This window comes from Rattus norvegicus, chromosome 2, assembly GCF_021556685.1.
Source record: "Rattus norvegicus strain SHRSP/BbbUtx chromosome 2, alternate assembly SHRSP_T2T, whole genome shotgun sequence".
Taxonomy (NCBI): Eukaryota; Metazoa; Chordata; class Mammalia; order Rodentia; family Muridae; genus Rattus; species Rattus norvegicus.
In genome coordinates this window covers 12,748,878-12,763,115 of record NC_141535.1, presented here as the reverse complement: position 1 = coordinate 12,763,115, position 14,238 = coordinate 12,748,878, and positions in this window count along the sequence as shown.

The window sequence follows — 14,238 nt, the reverse complement described above, 5'->3', positions numbered from 1 at the left end:
TTATCATGAAGGGGTCTTGAATTTTGTCAAGTGCTTTCTCAGCATCTAATGAAATGATCATGTGGTTTTCTTCTTTCAGTTTGTTTATATAATGGATCATGTTGATGGTTTTCCGTATATTAAACCATCCCTGCATGCCTGGGATGAAGCCTACTTGATCATGGTGGATGATTGTTTTGATGTGCTCTTGGATTCGGTTTGCCAGAATTTTATTGAGTATTTTTGCGTCGATATTCATAAGGGAAATTGGTCTGAAGTTCTCTTTCTTTGTTGGGTCTTTGTGTGGTTTAGGTATAAGAGTAATTGTGGCTTCATAGCAGGAATTCGGAAGTGCTCCATCTGTTTCAATTTTGTGGAATAGTTTGGATAATATTGGTATGAGGTCTTCTATGAAGTTCTGATAGAATTCTGCACTAAACCCGTCTGGACCTGGTTTCTTTTTGGTTGGGAGACCTTTAATGACTGCTTCTATTTCCTTAGGAGTTATGGGGTTGTTTAACTGGTTTATCTGTTCCTGATTTAACTTCGGTACCTGGTATCTGTCTAGGAAATTGTCCATTTCCTGCAGATTTTCAAGTTTTGTTGAATATAGGCTTTTATAGTAAGATCTGATGATTTTTTGAATTTCCTCTGAATCTGTAGTTATGTCTCCCTTTCCATTTCTGATTTTGTTAATTTGGACGCACTCTCTGTGTCCTCTCGTTATTCTGGCTAAGGGTTTATCTATCTTGTTGATTTTCTCAAAGAACCAACTTGGTTCTGTTGATTCTTTCTATGGACCTTTTTATTTCTACTTGGTTGATTTCAGCTGTGAGTTTGATTATTTCCTGCCTTCTACTCCTCCTGGGTATATTTGCTTCTTTTTGTTCTAGAGCTTTTAGGTGTGCTGTCAAGGTGCTGACATATGCTCTTTCCTGTTTCTTTCTGCAGGCACTCAGCGCTATGAGTTCTCCTCTTAGCACAGCTTTCATTGTGTCCCATAAGTTTGGGTATGTTGTACCTTCATTTTCATTAAATTCTAAAAAGTTTTTAATTTCTTTCTTTATTTCTTCCTTGACCAGGTTATCATTGAGTAGAGCATTGTTCAATTTCCACGTATATGTGGGCATTCTTCCCTTATTGTTATTGAAGACCAGTTTTAGGCCGTGGTGGTCTGATAGCACGCATGGGATTATTTCTATCTTTCTGTACCTGTTGAGGACCGTTTTTTGACCAATTATATTGTCAATTTTGGAGAAAGTACCATGAGGAGCTGAGAAGAAGGTATATCCTTTTGCTTTAGGGTAGAATGTTCTATAAATAACTGTTAAGTCCATTTGGCTCATGACTTCTCTTAGTCTGTGTACGTCTCTGTGTAATTTCTGTTTCCATGATCTGTCCATTGATGAGAGTGGGGTGTTGAAATCTCCTACTATTATTGTGTGAGGTGCAATGTGTGTTTTGAGCTTTAGTAAGGTTTCTTTTACGTATGTAGGTGCCCTTGTATTTGGGGCATAGATATTTAGCATTGAGAGTTCATCTTGGTGGATTTTTCCTTTGATGAATATGAAGTGTCCTTCCTTATCTTTTTTTGATGACTTTTAGTTGAAAATTGACTTTATTTGATATTAGAATGGCTACTCCAGCTTGCTTCTTCTGACCATTTGCTTGGAAAGTTGTTTTCCAGCCTTTCACTCTGAGGTAGTGTCTGTCTTTGTCTCTGAGGTGTGTTTCCTGTAGGCAGCAGAATGCAGGGTCCTCATTGCATATCCAGTTTGTTAATCTATGTCTTTTTATTGGGGAGTTGAGGCCATTGATGTTGAGAGATATTAAGGAATAGTGATTATTGCTTCCTGTTATATTCATATTTGGATGTGAGGTTATGTTTGTGTGCTTTTCTTCTCTTTGTTTTGTTGTCAAGATGATTAGTTTCTTGCTTCTTCTAGGGTATAGCTTGCCTCCTTATGTTGGGCTTTACCATTTATTATCCTTTGTAGTGCTGGATTTGTAGAAAGATATTGTGTAAATTTGGTTTTGTCATGGAATATCTTGGTTTCTCCATCTATGTTAATTGAGAGTTTTGCTGGATACAGTAACCTGGGCTGGCATTTGTGTTCTCTTAGGGTCTGTATGACATCAGTCCAGGATCTTCTGGCCTTCATAGTTTCTGGAGAAAAGTCTGGTGTGATTCTGATAGGTCTGCCTTTATATGTTACTTGACCTTTTCCCCTTACTGCTTTTAATATTCTTTCTTTATTTTGTGTGTTTGGTGTTTTGACTATTATGTGACAGGAGGTGTTTCTTTTCTGGTCCAATCTATTTGGAGTTCTGTAGGCTTCTTGTATGCCTATGGGTATCTCTTTTTTTTGGTTAGGGAAGTTTTCTTCTATGATTTTGTTGAAGATATTTACTGGTCCTTTGAGCTGGGAGTCTTCACTCTCTTCTATAACTATTATCCTTAGGTTTGATCTTCTCATTGAGTCCTGGATTTCCTGTATGTTTTGGACCAGTAGCTTTTTCCGCTTTACATTATCTTTGACAGTTGAGTCAATGATTTCTATGGAAGCTTCTGCTCCTGAGATTCTCTCTTCCATCTCTTGTATTCTGTTGGTGAAGCTCGTATCTACAGCTCCTTGTCTCTTCTTTTGGTTTTGTATATCCAGGGTTGTTTCCATGTGTTCTTTCTTGATTGCTTCTATTTCTATTTTTAATTCCTTCAGCTGTTTGATTGTGTTTTCCTCGAATTCTTTCAGGGGTTTTTGTGACTCCTCTCTATGTGCTTCTACTTGTTTATTTATGATTTCCTGGCATTCTTTCAAGGATTTCTGCGATTCCTCTCTGTAGGCTTTTACTTGTTCTCTAACGGAGTTCTTCACGTCTTTCTTGAAGTCCTCCAGCATCATGATCAAATATGATTTTGAAACTAGATCTTGCTTTTCTGGTGTGTTTGGATATTCCATGTTTGTTTTGATGGGAGAATTGGGCTCCAATGGTGCCATGTAGTCTTGGTTTCTGTTGCTTGGGTTCCTGCGCTTGCCTCTCGCCATCAGATTATCTCTAGTGTTACTTTGTTCTGCTATTTCTGACAGTGGCTAGACTGTCCTATAAGCCTGTGTGTCAGGAGTGCTGTAGACCTGTTTTCCTGTTTTCTTTCAGCCTGTTATGTGGACAGAGTCATCTGCTTTCCGGCGTGTAGTTTTTCCTCTCTACAGGTCTTCAGCTGTTCCTGTGGGCCTGTGTTTTGAGTTCACCAGACAGGTCACTTGCAGCAGAAATGTTGGTTTACCTGTGGTCCCGAGGCTCAAGTTTGCTCGCGGGGTGCTGCCCACGAGCTGTCTGCTGAGGCAGCAACCAGGAAGATCTGCGCTGCCGTTTCCGGGAGCTTCAGTGCACCAGGGTTCCAGATGGCATCTGGTGTTTTCCTCTGGTGTCCGAGATGTTTGTGCCGAGTGCAGTCTCTTCTGGTTTCCCAGGCGTGTCTGCCTCTCTGAAGGTGTAGCTCTCCCTCCCACGGGATTTGGGTGCAGAGAACTGTTTTTTTTTTTTTTTTTTTTTTTATTAACTTGAGTATTTCTTATATACATTTCAAGTGTTATTCCCTTTCCCGGTTTCCGGACAAACATCACCCTCCCCCCTCCCCTTCCTTATGGGTGTTCCCCTCCCAAACCTCCCCCCATTGCCACCCTCCCCGCATAGTCTAGTTCACTGGGGGTTCAGTCTTAGCAGGACCCAGGGCTTCCCCTTCCACTGGTGCTCTTACTAGGATATTCATTGCTACCTATGGGGACAGAGTCCAGGGTCAGTCCATGTATAGTCTTTAGGTAGTGGCTTAGTCCCTGGAAGCTCTGGTTGCTTGACATTGTTGTACTTTTGGGGTCTCGAGCACCTTCAAGCTCTTCCAGTTCTTTCTCTGATTCCTTCAACGGGGGACCTATTCTCAGTTCAGTGGTTTGCTGCTGGCATTCACCTCTGTATTTGCTGTATTCTGGCTGTGTCTCTCAGGAGCGATCTACATCCGGCTCCTGTCGGTCTGCACTTCTTTGCTTCATCCATCTTGTCTAATTGGGTGGCTGTATATGTATGGGCCACCTGTGGGGCAGGCTCTGAATGGGTGTTCCTTCAGTCTCTGTTTTAATCTTTGCCTCTCCCTTCCCTGCCAAGGGTATTCTTTTTCCTCATTTAAAGAAGGAGTGAAGCATTCACATTTTGATCATCCGTCTTGAGTTTCCTTTGTTCTAGGGATCTAGGGTAATTCAAGCATTTGGGCTAATAGCCACTTATCAATGAGTGCATACCATGTATGTCTTTCTGTGAGTGGGTTAGCTCACTCAGGATGATATTTTCCAGTTCCAACCATTTGCCTACGAATTTCATAAACTCGTTGTTTTTGATAGCTGAGTAATATTCCATTGTGTAGATGTACCACATTTTCTGTATCCATTCCTCTGTTGAAGGGCATCTGGGTTCTTTCCAGTTTCTGGCTATTATAAATAAGGCTGCGATGAACATAGTGGAGCACGTGTCTCTTTTATATGTTGAGGCATCTTTTGGGTATATGCCCAAGAGAGGTATGGCTGGATCCTCAGGCAATTCAATGTCCAATTTTCTGAGGAACCTCCAGACTGATTTCCAGGCAGAGAACTGTTTATCCGGTCTGTTCCTTCAGGTTCTGGCGGTGTCTCAGGTGCAGGGGTCCTGCCGCTCCTGGGCCCTCCCCCACGGGAACCCAGAGGCCTTATACAGTTTCCTCTTGGGCCAGGGATGTGGGCAGTGTTGGTGGTCTCTTCCGCTTTGCAGCCTCAGGAGTGCCCACCTGACCAGTCGGCGAGGTCTCTCTCCCACGGGGTCTGGGAGCAGAGAGCTGCTGCGGGCCGGGATCTGCGGGTGTGGGACTCCCAGTAAACACAGGGAGTGCCCGGTCCTAGAGGAATTCTGCCTCTGTGTGTCCCGAGTTCACCAGGCAGGTCACTTGCAGAAGAAAAGTTGGTCTTACCTGTGGTCCCTAGGCTCAAGTTTGCTCGCAGGGTGCTGCCCACGAGCTCTCTGCGGCGGCAGCAACCAGGCGGCTTAGATCATTCTTATCTGATTTGAATAGCTGCATGTTGAATGCTCGGGCTCGAACATTAATTTCATTCCCAGCACAGCTTTAGGAGAAAGGCTGTACTATTTACAGTTTGTACCGTTTAGGTGGGAGCTTTTGCTCTGACACCTGTTCTGATGCAGCGGTCTACATGCACTATATTGTGCCGCCTCCTGTGACCATATCCTAAGAACAGGCATTGTATTTTAAATTTGTGAACTTGAGCAAACATTCCATAGTGGCTAGCAGGTTGAGTGTAATGTGGACTAAAAGTAGCTGAAAATGATTTCTCCAGCTTGAGAACAACTCTTAAAAGCATGGACCATAGAAGCAGGGTTCTTAGGTTTGTATTCTAGCTCCACTACTTAGTAAGTATGTAATATAGGGCAAGCTCAGTCTTCTGAGCCCCACGTACCTTAACTATCACTCATTTCAAGGAGTTATTATGGCAGTCAACTACATCCAAACAGTGTCCTTACTTAAAACAGTGACTGACCATTGAGCAGTAGCTGGATACTCTTCGTACCCTTTGCAGGCATCTTTCTGTTACAGAGTCATCCTTTACCTAAAGAAATGCTCAACACCCTTAGTCATCGGGAAATGCAAATCAAAACAGCTCTGAGATTCCACCTCACACCAGTCAGAATGGCTAAGATCAAAAACTCAGGTGACAACAGATGTTGCTGAGGATGTAGATAAAGAGGAACACTCCTCTATTGTTGGTGGGATTGCAAGCTCTACAACCACTCTGGAAATCAGTCTGGAGGTTTCTCAGAAAATTGGACATTGCACTACCTGAGGACCCAGCTATATCTCTCCTGGGCATATAGTCAAAAGAAGCTTCAACATACAACAAAGACACATGCTCCACTATGTTCATAGCAGCCTTATTTATAATAGCCAGAAGCTGGAAAGAACCCAGATGCCCTTCAACAGAGGAATGGATACAGAAAATGTGGTACATCTACACAGAGGAATGGATACAGAAAATGTGGTACATCTACACAATGGAATATTACTCAGCTATCAAAAACAATGCCTTTATGAAATTCATAGACAAATGGTTGGAACTGGAAAATATCATCCTGAGTGAGGTAACCCAATCACAGAAAAACACACATGGTATGCACTCACTGATAAGTGGATATTAGCCAAAAAGCTCAAATTACCCAAGATGCAGTACACAGACCACATGAAGCTCAAGAAGGATGACCAAAAGGCGGATGCTTCACTCCTTCTTAAGGGGGGGACAAAAATATTCATAGTAGGGAATATGGAGATAAAGTTTGGAGCATAGACTGAAGGAACAGCTATTTAGAGCTTGCCCCAAATATAAATACAGCCACCAAAACTAGATAAGATTGATGAGGCTATGGAGTGCATGCTGACAGGAACCGGATATAGATGTCTCCTGAGAGACACAGCCAGAGCATGTCAAATACAGAGACGAATACTAGTAGCAAACCATTGAACTGAGAATGGGACCCCCATTGGAGGAATTAGAGAAAGAATTTAAAGAGCTGAAGGGGCTTGCAACCCCATAAGAACAACAATGCCAACCAACCAGAGCTCCCAGGGACTAAACCACTACCCAAAGACTCTACATGTACTGACCCATGGTTCCAGCTACATATGTAGCAGAGGATGGCCTTATTGGGCACCAATGGAAAGAGAAGCCCTCGGTCCTGCCAAGTTTGGATCCCCAGTGTAGGGGATGTTAGGGGGGCGGGCAGGAAGGGGGTGGATGTGGAGGGAAACACCCTTACATAAGAAGGGTAGGGGGATGGGATAGGGGTCTTTGGTTCAGGAAAACGAGAAAGGGAATAACATTTGAAATGTAAATAAAAAATCCAATAAAAGAACAAAAAAGAAACTTAAAAAAGAAAACAAAAGGAAGAAAAATCAAGAAAAAAAAAAGAACAATGCATGGACTTTCTAGAAATGTTTTAATGTGCAGCATCAGAGTCAAGTTGAGGGGTTTTTAGCACTAAATATCTTTTTAAATGTTTAATTCTGACTTCACATCCCAACTTCACCTTTACAGAATTTAAACGTGTTGAAAATATTCATATAGGCACAATATATTAAAAGTTCGAGTTGACCTTTTCTTCAGAAATGGCCTCAGATTAGAAGTGAATCTAAAACATGTGACCAGGCAAGATATAGTGGTTCTTGCTTGTAGTCCCAGCACTTGGGAAACAGAAGGATAGCTGTGACTTCTAGGCTAGTCTGAGGTTTGCAGTGAGCTCCACCAAGAAAATTCTGTATTAAAACAAACAAACAAACAAACAAACAAACAAACAAACACAATTCATAAGCATCCTCCGTCCCAAACCCAGACAAAATCAAAACCCAAGTGAAAGCAACAAGCCACATGGAATCACATTGTCTATTTCCTGTATGCATCTCTGTGGGTGAGGGACATGGTGAGACGTCTCAGCCTTTGTTCTCAGCTCAAGGCAGAGTTAATAAAGTAGCAGTATGCACAGTGCATTGTACTTCCCAGGAGAGACGTGTTATATTAATACCTGTCTCACAGTGATGTTTTCAGACTTAATGATGGAAAGTTTGTAAATTGCCTTGGAAGTCCCAGACACATCCTGATGAAGCATCATTTTGTTTTATTGCAAAGAGCTCAAAGTTACACTGAGTGCAAGTTAAGGGGGAGATCATATCCCAGCCATTCATTTATAACAGAAGCACATGCAATAAGGAAAAGTCATTTTACTCTATTTGTGAATGGTAAAGTTGATAATTTTTATCTTTTATTCCATGTTGGTTTTGGGAGGAGGTAGGATTTATAATGCAGTTCAACCAAACACTTGTTTAGAGTTTATAGTGGCAGAAATAATTATCATGATACAATGAGATCTTTAAAGATAACACTATTCAAATATTTAAAATTTTAAATTCCAGTTTTAAAAGAGTCAAACTCCCTTTATATGATTACTATTAAGTTTGACATTTTTGAAACATGTCTCAAATCAATACTGGTAATACTTACAAATATCAGTAGGGAGAGCAGTATTGTAAACACATATTCTTGCCGTAGGGTACATTTAAATGTCTAAATACTAATCAATAGAGCGAAATTAAGTATTGACTAAAATAGCTTTATAATAAGTAATTATTGGTTTGCTCTTTTAGAAATTAGACATTTTCACTTTGGGAATAAAGAGTAAATTTACTGTCATGAAATTAAAGTGTTTTTGACCTTTTTGTGCAACTTTCCGCTATCTATGAAATGATTAGGTTTAAATATGATTGCACAGCTGTATTATGTTGCAAGCATCAATTTTTAATTATTATAAGGTCAATGTTGGAACAAATGTGATTGGTGTACTACCTCAGTGCACTTGTTTGCTTTCTACTCAAAAACCATTCTCTGTTAGCCCAAACTAGCGAAGTCTCTCTGTTGATACAGCAAATTAGACTTATGCCAAATCCCATTTGGTTCTTAGTGTTTATCTTTATATGGTATTTTGTCAAATCTTTCCATTTTTAAAAGTATAAATTGCTTCTTCTTTCTTTCATAAAAGGATGTTTATTTTCTGTATTATCTGTGGGTACACATCCCCTTCTTGTGTATAAGCACATATAACAGTAGTTTCAAAATCCTGTCTTATAGGTCATGAACATTTTTTCATGTAGTGTTACTGAGGACTGCTGTGTATGAAGCCTATAAAAAGAGAAAGAGAGTTACTTTTCCAGCCAAGGATTTCTATGGTTCTATGCTTTTAGGAATTAGTCATGGGTCCTTTTGGGTCTAGTGCTGTATGACATGGACCTGGCTACTTAAGTTAAAGTATACAGCTTGTAAAAATCTCTAAAACAATGCATGCATTATTCATAAAATAATAAAAATATGTAAAATTATAAGTAAAATATAATAAATAAGTAAAACAAAATATGTATGATGATTTCATTCAAGGTATCCCTTAAAATTGTCAGATATTTTAGCTTAAACAGTAGTTAAGTTTTTTTTATAAGCAAGTGGTTATTTAATTCTATCAAAATATCTATTGTTTTTATCTCATGTGTATGACTGTGTGTCTGCATTGGATGTATGCCTGGTGCCCGAGGAAGTCAGAAAAGAGAATTCTATCCTTTGAAATTGGAGTTACAGATGGTTGTGTTTGGCTCCTGCCATTCATAAGTAGGAGCCAAACCCAGGTCTTCAGCAAGAGAGCACGCTTTCATCACCTCTAGGTCATTTATAGTCTCAGATCACTTAATTCTTAAGTAATTATCAGACTTTCACTTTCTGTTGCTCTATGATTACAAATTTTAATTAAATTTATTTTTGTGTGCTAAGGATCAAGAGTTGGAGTTTTGAACATTTTAGGCAAGTGCTCTAACTCCGAACTATATTCACAGCCTATTATTAATACCCGTCATCAACAGTATTAGATCAAACTGGTGGGGGTGGTGCACACCTGTACTTCTAGCACCTCAGAGGCAGAAGTGGGTGGAGTTTTAGGCTAGCCTGGTCTACAGAGTGAGCTTTATGATAGCTGGCACTACATGGAGATATTCTGTCTCAGAAAATAACCCCCCAAATACTAATATTGGACAATGGACTGTTCTTTTCCCTTGGAAAAAAGATTACTCCCACTTTCTGCATTCCTGAATTTCTTCTAGACCTTTATTTCCAGAAGAATCAAAACCCAAAACACAAAAAGCAGCAACAACAAAAACCAAAACAATATTAGATCGAAAACTGTTGATATTTTTTATTTAAACAGCATATGGTTTTCTGCAAAAGATGAAGTATGAGATGTTAGATGTGCTCTCCTTGCAGGGATGTGATAATGTGGGGAACAGGATATCATTTCCTGGGACAGGAAGATAGAGGGCTAAGAAGAACCCAAACCTTTCATACCATAAGCAAAGCTATGCATGGTGGAACATGGCTATAATCTTGAAACTCAGAAGGCTGAAACAGGAGGATTGTGAATTTGAGATATCCTAGGCTTCATATAATGTATTATAAAAAAGAAAGCACCAGTGAGGAGGTAGGTGATCATAAAGAGTTAAGAAGATAAAGTTTGTCTTTAATTGCTCCATGCTCTTTGTCAGTCAATTAAATATATGAACTTATTTCTCTATGAAATGATATAGTCTCTCCATTTATCATTCATTGTACTATTTTTTTGAGGCATGTATTCTGAAAATAGTTTCTATTAATAAAATGCATAAGTTCTTTTTGTTCAAAACTTTCAAGGTTTTATTATGGCACTTCAAGCCTTTGGGGATACGATGGTACTTCCTTGAATTTGTAAGTTATAATATTTTGAGTGGCTTTAGACCACCCCAGTCAAAGCAGCCGATGCTATGGGCCTATATGGAATGCTTGTGCATCAGTGCTCTAGGACCTCTGGCTATACAGTGTGGCCGTAGAGCAAACTTGCATTTCAGTCCCCAGTTTCAGAAGACACACACTTTGTTGCTAGAAGATGTAGCCTTGATCTACTTCTTAAATTTGTGTCTGTTCTCCCAACTGTTTAACAAATCAACAAAAATGTAGTTGCAAAATTGTATTTTCTTCATCATGTTTACATTGTCATTGTATAAGTACATTCCATGATTTTAAAACAAATCCAACTTCCACATTTTCCTAATTTCCCCACTTTTGTTTTTCTTCCTGCTTTTACTTGGGTGACTCAGAAACTAAAACATTTATGAGCACCATACCATACATTTCCACAGAAATTCTTTTACTCACAATCAGGGAAACATGAGAGCTAACAAAATATTGCCATTAGATGCTCAGGTGTCAAAAAGACCATGCGTGCTTTAGTGGGGTATAAAACTTTCAACAACATTGCTAATTACAGTTAAAATCCTTGCTTTTCCACGTCAACCACGGAAGATGGGCAAACTCTTTTGGACCACTCATGTACAGTTACATTGGCAGTTCTGAAGTTTGAGTTAGAGAGCAACAGAGCTCTTTATCTGCTGCTTTCACTCAGCCTGCCTCTCCACAGGACACATTAAAACATCTTAAAAGAAAAATAAGATCCAGTCTTGATCCTTCGTTTTAAATTTCCAACTCCTTTTCATTTGTTATGACTTTTAAGGTTGTACTAGTTTCATCCAGAGTTGCACCGATCATGATTTACACAGATTATACAAGTGTATAATGTACACAAATTATACAAATGTATGATATTCATAATGTATACTACATAATGCAAATTGTTTTCTGTTCAACTTAGTTGCCAGAGTAGTCTAGTGTAGGGCATGTATATATCTGTGTCCACAACATGAAGACGTGAGCAGTATCTATAGCTATGGCTTTATAATCAAAGGATATCAGAATGTGCTTTATCCACCCTCTTTTGTTCAGATATCGAATATAGGTCATAATACATTTGCTATTTTCTTATTTGATGTGATACAGGAAACTCAAGTATCCCACATAGAAAGTGAAGGAAGGCTTTTGTTAGTCACCAATTGTTATTGATGTTCCTGAATGGTCCATTTGGAAGTATAAGACTTCACTCACACTGAAGCACACTGGCAGGGATACTTGTCTAAGCCGTGTTCCTTTAATGACTATTATGAAAGGAGTGATTGAATAGCCTGCAGTCTTCTTGCCTAGCTAGTCATATCAGCCTCTCTCTGGTGTTATGAAAAAATTCATGAAGTCATGTGAATAGTTAATTATAATCATGAAATCATGATCAAACCCATCAGTAAAATAAAAACTACCATCATAATGAGATAGTTTATACTCATTAGATAGTAGATATTACATAGAGGGAGCAATGAAATTTATAAGTTATTGAAGAGAGTATCACCATGTGCAACCACAGGGCAATATTCACAATGTTTAAGCACTGTGTCAGGCAGTAAGACATTAGTTACTGAGTTTTGGGAAAATCTCTGGTGGTGAGGATGCTGACTTCGGGTGACCTTGTCCTAGTTTACCAGAAACTTCTCTGAGTTAAAGGTAATTGGCATATGTCTCAGAAACATTCTCAGTCTTAGCAAACTACGATAGTTTTGGTATTCCTGTTGTTCATACCAACTACTGAGGGAGTCTCAATGGATATTTTAAGCACTATTTGTCATGTGTGGAAGTATATGAATATCTAAGAATACATATATGCATGTGTACCTATATGTGACTATGAATATATATATATATATATATATATATATATATATATATATATATATATATATATATATATATAAGATTTTGATACTCATTTTGGAAGGGCTCTGACATTTGTCCAAGAATATTAAAATATTGAAGTATTAATATACCTTCTGATTCCCAGCTTTGGTGGTAGATCAATTAAATCAACTTTTGAATAATATACTAGGTGGTATGCTCAGTAATTTCACAGCAGCATGTAATCATTAATGGAACATCTATATTATACCTCTCTCCCCAAGGGCCATGGAACATCGTGGAAGAAAGGGCAGAAAAATTTTAAGAGTGAGAAGCTGATGAAGAGTGTGGCACTGTGGACATAACAGGACAACTGCACTTATTAGCTCACAAGACTTGTATACAATCAAGCCAGTCAATTCCAGTACAAATGGGGTAGGGGACTCCCAACCACTTAGTCATAGCTGGAAAGGCATTGACAGTTGATGCATGTTAGTAGAGGGACAACTAGTACTTTTTAGGGGCACAGTCCCTGGTAGGTTGATCATTTATCGGGAGAAGGCTGCATACCCATGTGCATATGGATGACAAAAATTGTATTTGGTGAAGTATAAAAAAAGACATGAAATTGTGCGAAGGTGTGTATGATGGATTACATCTGGAAGGAGTTTGAAGAAGAAAGTATGATCCAAACACATTGTATGCATACATGAACTTCTCCAAGAATAATTGGAAAAGGTTATCTAAAAGATGAAGAAAATCAGTATATACTTGCAGCTATATTGTGATGCTTTGTTTATACAATGGAATATGGTGGAGTAACACAACAATGTTACACATATAAAGACATCAGTGTGAAGTTACTACAGAGCTGAAGAAATGAATAAAACATACAAAGTTATAGAGAAAATAATAGGATTAGATACTAGAAAAATTTTTGACAGTGACTCCTGGGATAAAGGTAGGAACACCTAAAATACTTTAAAAGTTTTCTAATTTCTACTTTTTTAAAAAAACTAATTATATATGACTAATTTTGTATTCTTTTATCTATCCTTTTAATTGTTAGTAATGTCAAATAAGAATTTAGAGTTCTCCAAATCTGTAAAGAAGAAAGAACACATTAATAAATAGCTCAAAAAGCAGTGTAGTGTATGTGTGTGTGTGTGCGCGTGTTTATACATGTGGCCTAAGGTTAATTTTGTGTGTCTTCCTCTACTGAGCTCCATGTTATTTTCTGAGAGTGTCCTTCATGGAGCCTCATGCTCACTGATTTTGTTGGACTAGCTGGGGAGCCTCTAGCGACCCTCATCTTTTCCCCTTCCACTTTCCAGTACTGGGAATACAGGCAAGTGTCACTGCTCAGTTTGTATGTTGTTGCTAGAAATCTGAATATGCAAACAAACACATCATACAAATAAAATAAAAAGTAAACGTGAATAAAAGCAATTGTATTTACAAAGAATTAGGCAGATAAACAAAGATACACAATAGAATGCATGGTGCTGGTTCCTCCATTTGTGGAGGTCAGCATACAGAAGAATGTAAATCGAGCCATTCTTATCACCCTGTACAAAACTCAAGTTCAAGTGGATCAAGGATCTTCACATAAAATTAGATACACTCAAATTAATAGAGAAAGTGGGGAGGAGCCTCGAACACACGAGGATTGGGGAAAATTTCCTGAAATGGCTTATGCTCTAAGATCAAGAATCAACAGATGGGACTTCATAAAATTGCAAAGCTTCTGTAAGGCAAAGGACACTGTCATTAGGACAAAACGGCAACCAACCGATTGGGAAAAGATCTTTACCAATCCTACATCCCATAGAGGGTTAATATCCAAAATATACAAAGAACTCAAGTTAGGCTACAGAGAGCCAATTAACCCTATTAAAAATGGGGTATAGAGCTAAACAGAATTCACAACTGAGGAATCTTGAATGGCTGAGAAGCACTTAAAGAAATGTTCAACCTCCTTGGTCATCAGGGAAATGCAAATCACAGTGACCCTGGGATTCTACCTCATACCAGTCAGAATGGCTATGATCAAAAA